Source organism: Garra rufa, chromosome 7 (assembly GCF_049309525.1).
Source record: "Garra rufa chromosome 7, GarRuf1.0, whole genome shotgun sequence".
Classification (NCBI taxonomy): domain Eukaryota; kingdom Metazoa; phylum Chordata; class Actinopteri; order Cypriniformes; family Cyprinidae; genus Garra; species Garra rufa.
Genome location: NC_133367.1, coordinates 26,884,445 through 26,901,232, shown reverse-complemented (window position 1 = coordinate 26,901,232; position 16,788 = coordinate 26,884,445). Strand labels below are relative to the sequence as shown.

At 29.2% G+C, this 16,788-nt stretch overlaps 1 pseudogene; it reads left to right on the top strand.

Moving 5' to 3' along the window:
• Window positions 1-1,099: 1,099 nt before the first annotated feature.
• On the top strand, window positions 1,100-16,277 carry LOC141339179 (phospholipid hydroperoxide glutathione peroxidase-like; annotated as a pseudogene).
• The last annotated feature ends 511 nt before the right edge of the window (window positions 16,278-16,788 follow it).

The following is a 16,788-nucleotide window of genomic DNA, read 5'->3' as shown; positions in this document are numbered from 1 at the left end:
CAGACACTACGCCACTGTGCGCACTTTGATTTCGTATGTACAAAATAATACGCATTATTTAATTTTGCTTGTGAATATATATAAATATATAAAGATTTTGATTTCAATTGAGATTAAATTTAAAAATGGTTGAAATTGTGAGAAAAAAGTCATAATTATGACAGTAAATTAATGACTTGTCTTTAGGCTTGTGGTGTAATTATCTAAATTCCATCAAAATTATTTAAATTTTAACCTTTTATGCAATAATTATGGCTTTATCTCATCATTTCTAATATCATGTCCAAAAACATTACATAACCTTGATAAGTGTTAAATGTCATGAACAAATGCCATGAAACAACATAAATTTGAAATTATGCCTATTAAGTCATATTAAAGACAAAAAGTTGTAAAAATGATATGCTTTCTATATAAAGATTTCGATTTCGAAACATTTCGATTTCGTTTGAAAACAAATAAGGAATGGGAGGAGGTTGTGTAACTGTATATATAAAGCTTTTACTATTCGCAAGCTATATGTTATGTCGATAACGGTTAAAATAAATTACATTTTAAATGTTACAAAATAATATAGAATGTATTTTTGTAGTTGATGTCGTTTGAAAACAAATAAGGAATGGAAGGAGGTTGTGTAACTTTCTAGGAAAATTCTGGAATTTCTTTTGGGAAGTGCGTGTGATTTCATCAAAGTGGTTCTTTCGAACACTTCTTAAGAATCGATTCACAAAATGATTCAGTGATTCCTTTGTCGTTTATAATCCTAAACATATTACATTCTCGAAATCTCATGGCATTATCATCTCAATTTCAACCTTTAATACAAGAATTTTGGCTTGGCTCATAATTTCGACTTCCCCCCTCATATTTAAGACAGGATTTTCTGTCATGAATATGGTTTTATCTCATAATACAGCGTTTGATTAATAACGCTTTATTAATGTACCGTGGTTTATTGTAATTTCATGTGTTCCCGTTAGTTTTATCGATCGGCTCCTAACGAATCGTACCGGTTCAGTGAGGCAGGTGTTTACTTGAGACACCCACTTCGTAAACGAATCGTTCTGTTTACCGGTTCAACTTATTCATTTAAAAGAATCGACTCAAAGGACCGGTTCTGAAGAGTTGGACAATAGTGCTGGACTTTGCAAAGCGAGAAGATTAAAAAGATGGCGTTTATCTACCGTATCTTGCTGTTCGGGGCTTTATCGAGCAGTGGGATCATTGGTGCAATGGTATTGTAAAGTTAAATAGCCTACTTTTGTAACTTAAACTCGCAAATGTGAATCACATTACGTAATCTGGTCATTATGAGGTTGTGTGCTGCATAATTACGGGGGTTTTGCAAATGTTTTATCGTCCGTTTACACAATCAGGGCTATTGTGCAAGATGTGAGGTCTAGTTTCAGTGTATTTAGGTCTTTGGTCTTTAGTCTTCCGTGTCTCAGTCTTCCACAACACCAGTTCACTTGTTCCGTTATATAAATAATGCGCAACAACAACAGTCATAATCTAATCTAATGTTATAACAATTAATGATGATCTATTTTTGGCATACATTAGAAGAAAGTTGGTTTTATGAGATGTGCTAAGTAATAGACTTTTCTTTTTGAAACATATATTGGATAATTCAACAAATTCATTTTGCACCCATTACATTTGACAAAAGTATCATGTATCAAATTGTAATATTTATGGTATTTTGATATATTAAATAATAGTATTACATAACAAGTTACCTAAAAACATTGCATCCAAAACATTACACAACATTTGGAAAGTGTCCAATATCATGAACAAATGCCAATAAACATAATCTAATTTGGAAATAAATTCGAAATTATGACATACTAAATCATATTAAAGACCAAAAGTTAATGAGAAAAGTGAAATTACAAAGTTACAAAGTCATATGACTTAAAAAAAAAAATAGAAATTCTGACAAATCAATTGAGATAAAATGTTGAAATTTTGAGGAAATCATGACTTGTCTTTAGGCTTATGACAATTTTCTCAATTTCATCAAAATGATTTAAATTTTAACTTTTTGTGCAATAATCATGGCTTTATCTCATAATTTGGACTTTTTTCTGATATGTATGACTTACTATGTCATAAAATTATTATTTTTATCTCATAAACATGATTTAGTATCTTATAATTTAGTCTTTTCCTCAGAACTACTTATTTTATTATATTTTTGTGATTAGCCTATTATTTCATTTTATTTCATAATATCTTTGTGGCACTACATCACAAGTTACCTAAAAAAACCATGTCCAAATACATTACATAACCTTGATAAGTGTCCAAAAATGCCATGAAACAACATGAATTTGAAATTATGACGTACTAAGTTATTTTAAAGACAAAAAGTTTGATGTAAAAAAAAATCTAATTATGATACAAAATGTCACAATTATGATACAAGTAAAAAAAAAAAAAAAGATGTACAAAAGTCAAAATTATAATAATCAATTTCAAATTTCAAAATTGTGGAAATTGTGAGAAAGTCATAATTATGACAAAAAACGAATGACTTTTCTTAAGTCTTATGACAAAATCATCTCGATTTCATCAAATTATCTCAATTTCAACTTGTTATGCCATAATAATGGCTTTATCCCAGAATTTCAAACTTGATAAATATTCAAAAACGTCATGAACAAATGCCATGAAACAACATAAATTTGAAATTATGACATACTAAGTCAAATTAAAAACAAAACATTGATGTAAAAGTCAAATTATGATATGAATCTAAATCATGACTTTTTAACAAATAGAAATTATGACAAATCAATTGAGATAAAATGTTACAATTATGATACAAGTCAAAAGTATGACTTAAAAGTTAAAATTATGACAAATCAATTGAGGTACAATTTCTAAATTGTTGAAATTGTGAGAAAAAAATCATTACGACAGTAAATTATTTATGCCTTTAACCCTATGACATAAATATCTCAGTTTCATCAAAATGATTTCAATTTGAACCTTTTATTCAATAAATATGGCTTTATTTCATAATTTGGACTTTTTTCTCATATGTATGACTTACTATGTCATAAAATTATTATTTTTATCTCATCATTATGATTTAGTATCTCATAATTTATACTCTTTTCCTCTTTTCCTTTTATTTTTGTTATTAGCCTATTATTTCATTTCATATGCCATGTCATTAAAATGATCTCAATTTCAACCTTTTATGCCATAAACATGGCTTTATCTGATCATTTCGAACATCATGTCCAAAAACATTACATAACCTTGATAAGAGTCCAAAAATGTCATGAACAAATGCCATGAAACAACATAAATTTGATATTTTATGCATATTAAGTCATATTAAAGACAAAAGGTTGATGTAAAAAGTCAAATTCTGATAAGAAAAGTCACAATTATAAGACAAGTAAAAAAAAAAGATGTACAAAAGTCAAAATTATGACAAATCAATTGAGATTAAATTTCCAAATTGTGGAAATTGTGAGAAAAAGTCATAATTATGACAAAAATCTAATGACTTTTCTTCAGTTATATGACAAAATCATCTCGATTTCAACCTTTTATGCCATAAACATGGCTTTATCACATAATTTGGAACATTATGTCCAAAAACATTAGCTTGATAAGAGTCCATGAACAAATGCCATGAAACAACATACATTTGGTATTTTATAAATATTAAGTCAAATTAAAGACAAAAAGTTGATGTAACTCAAATTATGATATGAAAAATCTAAATTATGACAAATCAATTGAGATCAAATTTCAAAATTGTGAGAAAAACTCATAATTATGACAAAAATCTAATGACTTTTCTTCAGTTATATGACAAAATCATCTCGATTTCATCAAAATGATCTCAGTTTCAACCTTTTATGCCATAAACATGGCTTTATCTGATAATTTCGAACATCATGTCTAAAAACATTACGTAACCTTGATAAGAGTCCAAAAATGTCATGAATAAATGCCATGAAACAACATAAATTTGAAATTATGCATATTAAGTCATAGGGCTGGGTATTGTGACCAGTTTGGCAATTCGATTCGATTCTTATTTTTATGGTTTCGATTCGTTTCGATTTCGATTTCGATTCGATTCGATTCTATATCGATTAGCTATCAATATTTCATTTAAAATGTTAGTTTTGCAGACATGGGATCCATATTTTGATATAAATGCTGGTAACTGAAACTCTCCTACTTAAGTTTATTACTGAAATACACATCAACAATAATAATAGGGTGCACAATTGTTTATTTTAAACAACTTTTATTTTAAATGAACACTGTAACAAGAATTCAAAATTATGTGCATCCATTGTACACCATGTAAACAAACTGCAAAATGCACATTACTGTAAAAAAAAAAAAGACTGTAAATGTGCAACAGTGAAATCTATTAAGAACTTCAAACATGCTTAAGAAATAAAACATTTTTCTAAATTCAAAACGTTCAAAACAGGTCCATCATAAAGCCCTTGTCTGCGTATACAAAACATTCTAACTGTCCATAAAACTAACAGTTCTTAACTACAGCCTAAAAATTTTTGATCACCAGATTTTTCTGCAAAAAAAAAAAGCAGCTGATCAACATGTTCTGATCTGATCTAAGGCAGCTCCTTTGCGCTGTGATTAGATCACCAGCGGTTGAGAAAACTCTCTGCAGGAACACTAGTGACACCTTCAGGACGAGAGGGGAATATTCATATCCTCTTACTGAAGCACGTGCATTAAGAATCGAACTGAAGATCGATTAAAATCGGAGAATCGATATTTTTTACCCAGCCCTATTAAGTCACATTAAAGACAATAAAGTTGATGTAAAAAGTCAAATTATGATAAGAAAAGTCACAATTATGACACATATTCAAAATCAATTGAGAGAAAATTTCAAAATTGTTGAAATTCTGCGAAAAAGTAGAGAACAAGAAAAATGATGACGAAAAACGAATGACTTTTCTTTAGTCTTATGACAAAACTCATCTCGATTTCATTAAATGATCTAAATTTGAACCTTTTAAATCCTAAAAATCTCATAATTTATCTCATAATTTTGAATATCATTTATACCCTTGATAAGAGTCCAAAAATGCCATGAACAAATGCCATGAAACATACTAAGACATAGCTAATTATGACAGAAATTCGAAATAATAAGATACTTAGTCATATTAAAAACAAAAAAGTCAAAATTATGACTTACAAATGTCGAAATAGTGACAAATCAATTGAGATAAAATGCTAAAATTGCTTACATTTATGTTATGGCTTTATCTCGTACTTAGTATCTCATAATTTAAACTTTTTTTCCTCAGAATTATGATTTAGTATATATTCATGACTATTTTATTGCCATTAGTGTGAGTCGAAAGGTTTTTTGTTATAAGCCTATTATTTCATTTCATTTCATGCCACTATACGACTACATCACAAGTTACCTAAAAGAACATCATGTCCAAAAACATTACATAACCTTGAATTGACCTTAAATTATGACAGAAATTCCAAGTAGTGACATACAAAGTCACAAAATTTAAGATGTAAAAAGTCAAACTATGATACAAAAAGTCAAAATTATAACACAATTAAAAATAAAATTATCTTTATAATCTATAATCTTGGTAAGTGTTTAAAAATGCCATGAATTAAAAGACTAAGACATAGCTAATTATGACATACATTCTAAAATTATGACATACTACCTTATATTAAACACAAAAAGTTGAAATTAAGATGTAAAATGTCAAATTATGATACAAAAAGTCAAAATTATACCACAATTTAAAAAAAGGAAATTATGACGAATAAAACATTTAAACTAAAGTCATAATTATGACATTGAGAAACCAAATTAAAATAAATAAAAGAGTGAAAATGTGAGGGGGGAAAAAATCTTAATTATGACAAACTCTGACATAATCATCTCAGTTTAATCAAAATTATCTTCATATGCCATAATTAGGGCTTTCTCTCGTACTTAGAATCCCATAATTAAATTTTTTTTCCTCAGAATTAAGACTTAGTATATATTCATGACCGATTTCATTTCATAATACAGTATCTTTGTGGCACAAATCCATTCTAGTACAGTTTAGAAGCAGTATAACTTCTATATTGAATACATCAGCGACTTCTCTGGTATGTGGACCAAGTGCCAACAAGCACATCAAGCTATCAGTTTACTCAGTTGTGTAAGATCATCACCCAGTGACCTTTGACCTCAATGCGCCACATGCAGACAAGCTGCGAGCCTTTAGTCAGCAGAAAAAAATCAACCTATGAGGAAGAAACAGCCTCTGTGTTAAGTTAATATTTATTTGGAGCCCTATATATGAGGGGTTTTCAGTGTTGTGGAGATTTCAGCACTTTAAGAGGATTTCTAACTAATACGAACTAATACGCTGCCTGCCGTTTCAGTAGTTCGTACTGAAAGGCAGTCATGCGCTTCTTAGGCTCCGCTGTCGTGTTTTCCCTAGTGTTGCAGACTATGGTAAGAAATGCTCTTGAAATGTCAAAATGCGAATGCTTACCTGTTTTTCAGTTGCGGTTGGGATTTACATATAGAGATTTGTATCTAATATTTGTTTGAAGGTGTTACTAACTGTTCATTTTTCTTGACGTGTGTGTGTATGCAAATCTATCCTGTTTGTTCACACCAGCATGTTTTTATTTGCAGTCTGCGCAGCTAGAGGACTGGCAGTCGGCCAAATCCATTTATGAATTCTCTGCCACGGATATAGACGGCAACAAAGTTTCCCTGGAAAAATACAGGTGAGAGATGGAAATCAGCATTTCAGGTGTACAATTGCTTTTTATTTCACCTCGAGGTATAAAGCCTGTTTGTTCAAGAATGAAAAACATTACAGTGGACTTGCAGTGGAGGAGTCAACGGGAGCTTACAAAAGTCTCCCAGTTTTGAGCTGTCGGAGTCAACATATTTCCCATTCGCACAACTTTGGCGAATCATAATTATGGGATTAAAAGTCATAATTATGACATGCAAAAAAATGTACAAAATTCTGACAAAAAGTCAACATTATGACATACTTATTCATATGTATTGCATAAAAAGTTGAATTATGATATGAAAAAGTCTGTTAAAGTAAAAATATGCAACATGCATACTATGTAATATTTGACAAAAATGTGAAAAACTGAAATTATGACAAAACTATTGAGATAAAGCTGAGATGTCAAATATGACAAAAAGTCAAGATTGTCAGAGAAAGTCATTTTTGACGAAATTATGACAAATGTTTGGCTTGTCATAATTATCTTTTTGTCTCATACACTCAGCTATACAGCTAAACATTTTTGTCATAATTATGGCTTTATCTCAGAATTTTGACTTTTTATCTTTCATAATTAAAAAAATTTTGTTTTTACAAAAAATTTGGACTTTTTACTTCATGGCAGTATCTAAACACTTGAATTTTTTTGTTACAATTATGGATTTATCTTTCTCATAATAACTTAGTATGTCATAGTTTCAAATTTTTTGTCATTTATGTATTTTTACTCTTTATCTTATAATAATGACTTAGTATTTTACAATTTCACATTTTTGTCATGACTATGGCTTTATCTCATAATTTGTTACTTTTTTCAAAGTGTCTCATAATTTTGACACAGTATTTTAGAATTTCAAGTTTTTGTCATATTTATGACTTTTTTGACTTTTTTCATAGTATGTCATAGTTTACATTTTTTTTGTCAGAATTATGGCTTTATCTTATAATTTTGTACTTTTTTATTAGTATGTCATAGATTTAAATTTTTGTCATAATTATGGCTTTATCTTATAATTTTGTACTTTTTTTCATAGTATGTCATATATTAAATTTTTTGTCATAATTATGGCTTTATCTCATAATTTTTACTTTTTATCTCTTAATAATGACTTAGTATTTTACAATTTCAAATTTTTGTCATAATTATGGCTTTATCTCATAATTTTTACTTTTTATCTCTTAATAATGACTTAGTATTTTACAATTTCACATTTTTGTCATAATTATGGCTTTATCTCATAATTTTTACTTTTTTATCTCATAATAATGACTTAGTATTTTACAATTTCAAATTTTTGTCATAATTATGGCTTTATCTCATAATTTTTACTTTTTATCTCTTAATAATGACTTAGTATTTTACAATTTCAAATTTTTGTCATAATTATGGCTTTATCTCATAATTTTTACTTTTTTATCTCATAATAATGACTTAGTATTTTACAATTTCACATTTTTGTCATAATTATGGCTTTATCTCATAAGTTTGACTTTTTATGTCATAGTATTTTACAATTTTACATTTTTTGTCATAATTATGGCTTCATCTAATAATTTTGACTTTTTTCATAGTATGTCATAGATTTAAATTTTTGTCATAATTATGGCTTTATCTCATAATTTTTACTTTTTTATCTCATAATAATGACTTTGTATTTTACAATTTCACATTTTTGTCATAATTATGGCTTTATTTTAGAATTATTTCATAATTTGTACTTTTTTCAAAGTATGTCATAGATTAAATTTTTTGCCATAATTATGGCTTTATCTCGTAATTTTTTACTTTTTTCGAAGTATATCATAGTTTGACATTTTTGTCATAATTATGGCTTCATCTAATAATTTTAAATTTTTCCAAAGAATGTCATAGATTAATTTTTTTTTTTGTCATAATTATGGCTTTATCTCGTAATTTTTTACTTTTTTCATAGTATGTCATAGTTTCAATTATTTTGTCATAATTATGGCTTTATCTCAGAATTTTGACTTTTTATCTCATAATAATGACTTTGTATTTTACAATTTTAAATTTTTGTCACAAGTATGATTTAATCTCTTTTCTCACAAAATTACTTTTCATAATTTGTATTTTCCTCCCTCAATTACAACTCAATATCTCATAATTTTGTCTTTTTTGCTGTATGTTGTAGTTTCAAAATTTTGTCATAATTATGGCTCAGAATTTTGACTTTTTATCTCATAATAATGACTTAGTATTTCATTTCTTTTCTCATTTAGGACTCAATATTTCACAATTTTGATCTTCTTATGTCATAGTTTCACATTTTTGTCATAATTATGGCTTTATCTCAGAACTTTGACTTGACTTTTTATCTTATAATAATGATGTAGTATTTCATAATTGTAATTTTTTCTCAATTAGGACTCAATATCCCATAATTTAGACCTTTTTCTTTGAAAAAGGAAAAGGAATTAAAGAAAACAATGTCAGTTTCAAATTTGTATCATAATTATGGCTTCATCTCAGAATTTTGACTTTTTATCTCATAATAATGACTTACTATATCATAACTTTAAATTAATGTCATAATTATGGCTTTATCTCAGAATTCTGACTTCTTATCTCATACATATGACAATTCTCAATTAGGACTAAATGTCTCATAATATTGACTTTTTGCTTTAAGACGGTATTTTATCATTTGAAATTTTTGTCCGAATTATGAATTTATCTTTCTCATAATGACTTGGTATGTAATTTTAATGATTTTTTAGTTTCAAAAATTTGTCATAATTAGCGCTTTATCTCAGAGTTTTGACTTATCTCAAAATAATGACTCAGCATTTTATAATTTCAAATTTTTGTCATAATTATGGTTTTATCAGAATTTTAACTTTTTATCTCATAATAATGACTTACTATTTCATAACTTTAAATTAATGTCATGATTATGGCTTTATCTCAGAATTCTGACTTCTTATCTCATACATATGACTTAGAATTTTATAATAAAAAATGTTCAATTAGGACTAAATGTCTCATAATGTTGACTTTTTACTTCATGACAGTATTTAATCATTTGAAATTTTTGTCATTATTAAGGAGTTTTATCTCATAGTGACAGTATTTTTTTATTTCACATTTTTGTAATAATTAAGAATGTAAGAATGTATGTTTTTTTTATCTCATAATAATTACTTAGTATTTTAGAACTTATTTATTTTTTTGTCTTATTTATGGTTTTATACCAGAATTTCTTTTTGTCATAATTATAACTTTATCTCAGAATTTTGTCTTTTTATCTGATATTAATGACTTGGTATTTCATAATTTTAATTGCTTTTCATAATTATGTCTTTATCTCCGAATTTTGACGTTTTACCCCATAATAATGACATAATGTTCTATAATTTCACATTTTTGTCACAATTATGACTTTATTTTAGAATTTTGACTTCATCTCATAATAATGATATAGTATTTTAGAATTTCATATTTTTGTTATTTATGGTTTTATCTCAGAATTTTGACCTTTTTGACTTTTTATCTCATAACTTAGTATTCAGGGATGTGATTTTTCCGGATTAATCCGGAATTCCGGATTTTTCGACCTGAAAATGTGACCTATGTCACGTATTTGCGACCGTTCGCAAATGGCGGATGGCGAAATATGATTCCGGACCGCAAGATGCGTCCATGCGGACCGTGAAAGCTTTTGACATAATAATAAAAAAAATGCCAAACGCTATTTCTAATAAATACATTTATATCAAGTACACTAGGGTCAGCGTTTGGGTGCAATCTTCCGTGCAGTGAGGAGAGAAAAGATCGGCAGACAGATGTAGCTTTCAGTGAGTGAAAAACGTTGATGGAAAATGCATTATTTTGGGGTTACGTCGCAAAATATTGTAAATATATCTTTTTATACTGTATTTTTATACATATTTATATTTTAAACTACGACGGTGAGCCAATGGATATCACACAAGCAACGTGAAAACTGCATATATTAAAGTGAAAGTAAAAACAGCGCTTTCAGCATCTAATGTGCACATTCTCTAAGAGACAATGATAGACGAATATACTTCATATGCTGATATTAATTTACTTCCCTAATATTTCTCTTCTGCAAAATAAAAAGAAACTTATTTTGTGTAGGCTAAGGGTTTTTGAAAGTCAGTTCTTGAAATAAAGCTCTTCATATTTATTGATGACTGTAGTGTTATTAGGGGTTAAGAAAGACTAATTATTTCAGGTGGTCTTAAATGTGGGGACTAAAAGGCAAGAATTGCGATGGAACTTTATAAGGTTATCCATTGAATAAATATGAGCGCTGCGCGTTTCAAAGTCAGCTGCGGCGCTGCTTTGTGTATCATTTTGATAGCGCCTCCTGCTGGAAGAGAATGATCTGACATTTTTTATCAGCTCGAACGTCTACTGTTGTCAAAAAGACCAATGTAAACAAATCAGTCAATGGTTTTAAGCACCAAACACGTAGAGTTGTAAATGTTATCTGATGGATCGACAAGATCATGTGTTATACAAATTTAAACAATTAAGGCAATACAATATATGTTAATTAATATAATACTTGATTGACAATAATTGTTTAAATTAATATAAGAATTGATACTTTTGACTCTTGAAGGCTGGAATGTGAATTTTATAATTTAAGAAATCTTTTTTGTTTTGTGAAATCTGCATCTCAATTGTAAATCATGCTTTTTAAAGTCATTTTAATAATTTATTTATTTATTAATTAAATTTTGTTCAGGTCTTTAAAAAAGTATTTAAATGTGTAGAATTTAAGATTAAATATGCTGCAGATACCCTGGTCTCGTGAAAAAATCAAAACATAAATAGTTTTTTTATATATAATTGTCTGGACCTCGAGCCGTTTTAGTTGAAGACCCCTGGATTAGATGATCGATTTTGAGTGATTTTCTACTATGGCAGGATGCTTAAGCTGCATTAACATTAACTTACTTGTATTTGCTAGCTATTAGGGATGCTCATTTCGGTTAATTTTCCCAACCAACAACCGCAAATCATTATCCGGGGGGGGGGGGGGGTGTATTTTCCTGCTTTTTTGTCCTTAGCCAATCACATGCCTGAGTATTTCATCATTTGTGATTCTGTTTTAATTAGGACTCAATATCTCAGAATTGTTACTTTTTATCTCATAATAATGACTTAGTATTTCATAATTTTTGTCATAATTATGGCTTAATTTTAGCATTTTGACTGTTTATCACATAATGACTTAGCATTTTATAATTTCACATTTTTGTCATAACTATGGTTTTATTTTAGAATTTTCACTTTTTATCTCATAATAATGACTTAGTAGTTTATAAATTCCTATTTTTGTCATAGTTATGATTTTATCTCATCATTTTGATTTAGTATTTCATAATTTAGATTATTTTACTCATTTAGGGCTCAATAACTCATAATTTTGACTTTTTTAAGTATGTCATAGTTTCACATTTTTGTATGGCTTTATTGACTTTTTATCGCATAATTATTAGTAAGTCATAATGTTGACTTGTAATCCCGGTCTGGTAGCGTATTACAATATCCTCAGTCTGTATAACTGTATGACGCAATATTGCTTTAGCATCAATCAATTTGTAACCCTAACAAAATCTAACTGACTGTATGTTTTAGGGGGAAAGTGGTCATCATCACTAACGTTGCTTCAAAGTGAGGCAAAACCCCAGTAAACTACTCTCAGTTTGCAGAAATGCACGCCAAGTACGCTGAGAAAGGTTTACGCATCCTGGCCTTCCCATCCAACCAATTTGGACGTCAAGTATGTTGAGCAAAAACATGTTGAATTCTTTCAAACCTAATAAATATTATAATTTAATAACACATTTTTGTTCAGGAACCAGGAACAAATGCCCAAATCAAGGAATTCGCCAAGTCCTACGACGCAGAGTTTGATATGTTCAGTAAGATTGATGTGAACGGAGACTCTGCACACCCTCTGTGGAAGTGGCTGAAGGATCAGCCAAACGGGAAAGGATTCCTTGGAAAGTGAGTTGCCAGATCATTTCACTCAGCTGACTTGGAAATTCAGTGGAAATGAATGGTTATTTGAAATCAGCTACATAGATCCACCCAAAAATGAAACCTCTGTTACTCATTCTCCTGTGGAACTTAAAATACGATATTCTGAAAAATGTTGCTAACCAAACCGTTTCAGTTCCCATTAAACTCCATTGTTTTATTGTCCATACAATGAAAGTCAATAGGAACAGAAACTTTTTTTTTGTTACTAACATTGTTCAGAATAATCAACAGAAGGAAGAGAGTCATGCAGGTTTGAAAAAAAAAAATTGCTAGGCCAACTGAGATGTAGATGAGTTTGTTTCTTTTGAAAGCCAGTTTCCGCCACTGAATAAAAAAATTAAAAAAAGGTTATTGCGACTTATCTCACAATTTTAACTTTTCTTTGCGTTTGTTTTTTCTCAGAATTGTCAGATATAAACTAGAAAGTCAGAATTGTGTGATTATAAACTTGCAATTCTGTGAACATATACGTCTTTTTTTTTCCTCCTCAGAACTGAACTTAATAACTAGCAATTGTGAGTTTATATCCCACAATTCTGACTTCATAACCCGCTATTGTGCGTTTATATCTCACAGTTCTGAGTAAAAAGTCAGAATTGCGAGTTTTTATATCGCACTTCTGAGAAAAAAGTTGCAATAGCATGATATAAACTTGCAATTCTGAGAATTGAAGTCAGAATTGTGTGATATAATCTTTTTTTCCTCCTCAGAACTGGACTTTATAACTAACAGTTCCAAGTTCATATCTCGTAATTTTGACTTTATTTCTCACAATTGTAAGTTTATATCTGACAGTTCTGAGAAAAAAAGTCGCAATAGCATGATATAACCTTGCAATCCTGAGAACATATCAGTCTTTTATTTTCCTTCTCACAACTGGACTTTATAACTAGCAATTGCAAGTTTATATCTCACAATTCTAAAAAAATATATAATTCTGAATTCCAAGTTCATATCCCACAATTCTGACTTTATAACTCACAATTGTGCGTTTATATCTCTCAGAATTGCAAAATACAAAGTCGCAATTGCAAGAAAAAAAGTTAGAATTGCAAGTTCATATCTTGCCATTCTGACTTTATAACCTGCAATTGTACGTTTATATCTCAGTTTTGAGAGAGAAAAAAGTTCGCAATAGCATGATAACTCGCAATTCTGAGAAATGAAGCTGTCTTTTTTTTCCTTCAGAATCCTGAAGTCAGAATTGTGAGATATAAACTCGCAATTCTGTGAACATCAGTCTTTTTTTTCCTCCTCAGAACTGAACTTAATAACTAACAATTGAATTGAATGAATGAATTCATATCTCGTAATTCTGACTTTATTGCTTGCAATTATGAATTCATATCTCACAATTCTGACTTCATTTTTCCCAGCTGTGAGTTTATATCCCACAGTTCTGAGAAAAAAGTTGCAATAGCGTGATATAAACTCGCAATTCTGTGAACATCTCGCAATTCAGATTTTTTTTTCTCAGAATTGCAAAATACAGTCGCAATTGCAAGAAAAAAAGTTAGAACTGCAAGTTCATATCTTGCAATTCTGACTTTATAACCTGCAATTGTACGTTTATATCTCACAGTTTTGAGAAAAAAAATTGCAATAGCATGATAACTCGCAATTCTGAGAAATGAAGTCCGAATTGTGAGATATAAACTTGCAATTTTGACTTTATTTATCGCAATTGAGTTTATATCCCACAATTCTGACTTCATAACTCGCAAGTGTGTGTTTATATCTCACAGTTCGGGGAAATAAATTGCAATAGCATGATATAAACTCGCAATTCTGAAATAAAGTCAGAATTGTGTTACGTAAACTTGTAATTGCGAGTTATTAAGTCAGAATTGTGTGATATAAACTCTAAAACTATAAAACTGTGAACATATCAGTTTTTTTCCTTCTCAGAACTGGACTTTATAACTAACAATTGCAAGTTTATATCTCGTAATTCTGAAAAAAAAAGTCAGAATTGCGAGACTTAATATATCTCGCAATTCTGACTTTTTTTCTCAAAAGTATACATATATACAAAGTCGCAATTGCAAGAAAGAAAGTCAGAATTGCAAGTTCATATCTCGCAATTCTGACTTTATTTCTCGTAATTGTGTTTATATTCCGCAGTTCTGACTTTATAACTCGCAACTGTGCGTTTATATCACACAGTTCTGAGCAAAAAGTCCGAAATGCGAGTTTATATGACACAGTTCTGAGAAAAAAGTTGCAATAGCATGATATAGACTTGCAATTTTGAGAAATCAAGTCAGAATTGTGATAGAAACTCGCAATTGTGAGTTGAGTCAAAACTGTATGATATAAACTCACAATTCTGTAAACATATCTCGCAATTCTGACTTTTTTTCTCAAAATACAGTTGGAATTGCACTATTTGTTTTGTTTTTATTTCTCGCAATTGTGAGTTTACATCCCACAATTCTGACTTTTTAACTCGCAATTGTACGTTTATATCTCACAGTTCTGAGAAAAATGCAAAAATTTATGTGATGCAATTCTGAGGGAAAAAATCTGAATTGTGAGAAGTTGCAATTACCTTTTTAATTTTTTATTCAGTGGTGGAAATGAGCTTCCATAGTTTCTTCATCAGAACAGATCTGGAAAATTTAGCATTGCATCACTTGCTCAACCATAGATCCTCTGCATTAAATGGGTGCCATCAGAATGAGAGTCCAAACAGCTGATAAAAACATCACAGTATTAAACAAGCAATCAACACATCTCCAGTCAATTAATTAATGTCAATTTTCTTTTTCCATTTTAGTGGCATCAAATGGAATTTCACCAAGGTTTGTGCATTATACAAATTTAATATCATGTTATGAATCAAATTGTGTATGTTAAATATGAATTTGCTATTTTTCTGTTTCTGTTCAGTTCCTTATTAACCGTGAAGGCCAGGTTATGAAAAGATACTCTCCATTGCAGGATCCAAGCGTAAGTTGTTCCGGTTTTTATGGTTTGAGTTGTAAACTCTGCCATGTACGGTATCATATTATCACAGTGGTATTGGCACACAAAATATATTTTTGTTAAATATTTGTCTTTTAGGTGGTGGAGAAGGATCTGCCCAAATATCTCTAAGGAGCATCATTAGCTGACTGTCAAATTTACCTCACGCTGCCCTTCCGCCCCTCTTCATTCTCCCCGACTTGATAGCTGGGTATCGGTGCTGTCGTCTCATGGACTAATGATGGTTTGTTTCGAAACCCCTCTTGAGGAAAGAACAGACCTGATGCATTTGGCGTGCAACCCCATCCTGAGAGCATCATCTGTGCCCAGCATCAGTCTGGAGAGAAACCCCTGCTCCCTTAACCGTCCCTATGCTTTGAAATGAAAATATGCACATTTATTTAGAACTAATGCTGTCAGCGTGTAAAATTTCTTAATAAAAGCAAAAAGATTCATTTTAACAATTGTTGGTGTTTTGTTGATATATTACTATTTTGAATTAGTTTTTATTTTCGGATTTTCCAGTTTCATTCAAATAAATTTGTAGTAATTCAGTGGTGTTTTTTTTAATTTTTTGGACTTTTTTATTTCAGTTTTAGGTATTTAAGTACATAAAGTTAAATCTAAATGTTGCTTTGGCACTTAGCTGGAATAATTTTTTTAAGTAAATATTTATTATGATTTTAAGTATTTTATTATGGTTTTGTTTTTAATTACATTAAATAATAATATTAATAATTTTCATAATAATATTTTTTATTATAAACACTCTCTATTTATTTTTCACTATTTTGAATTAGTTTTCATTTTTGTGTTTTCCAGTTTCATTCATTTCAAGTTTTAATTTTTTTTTTATAATAAACTGAATTAAAAAAATTAAATGTTGCTTTGTAGTTAGCTAGAATAAAATAAGTAGTTTTATATTAGTTTTTTATTTCAAGTATTTTTTTATGGTTTTAGTTTTAGTTAAATATA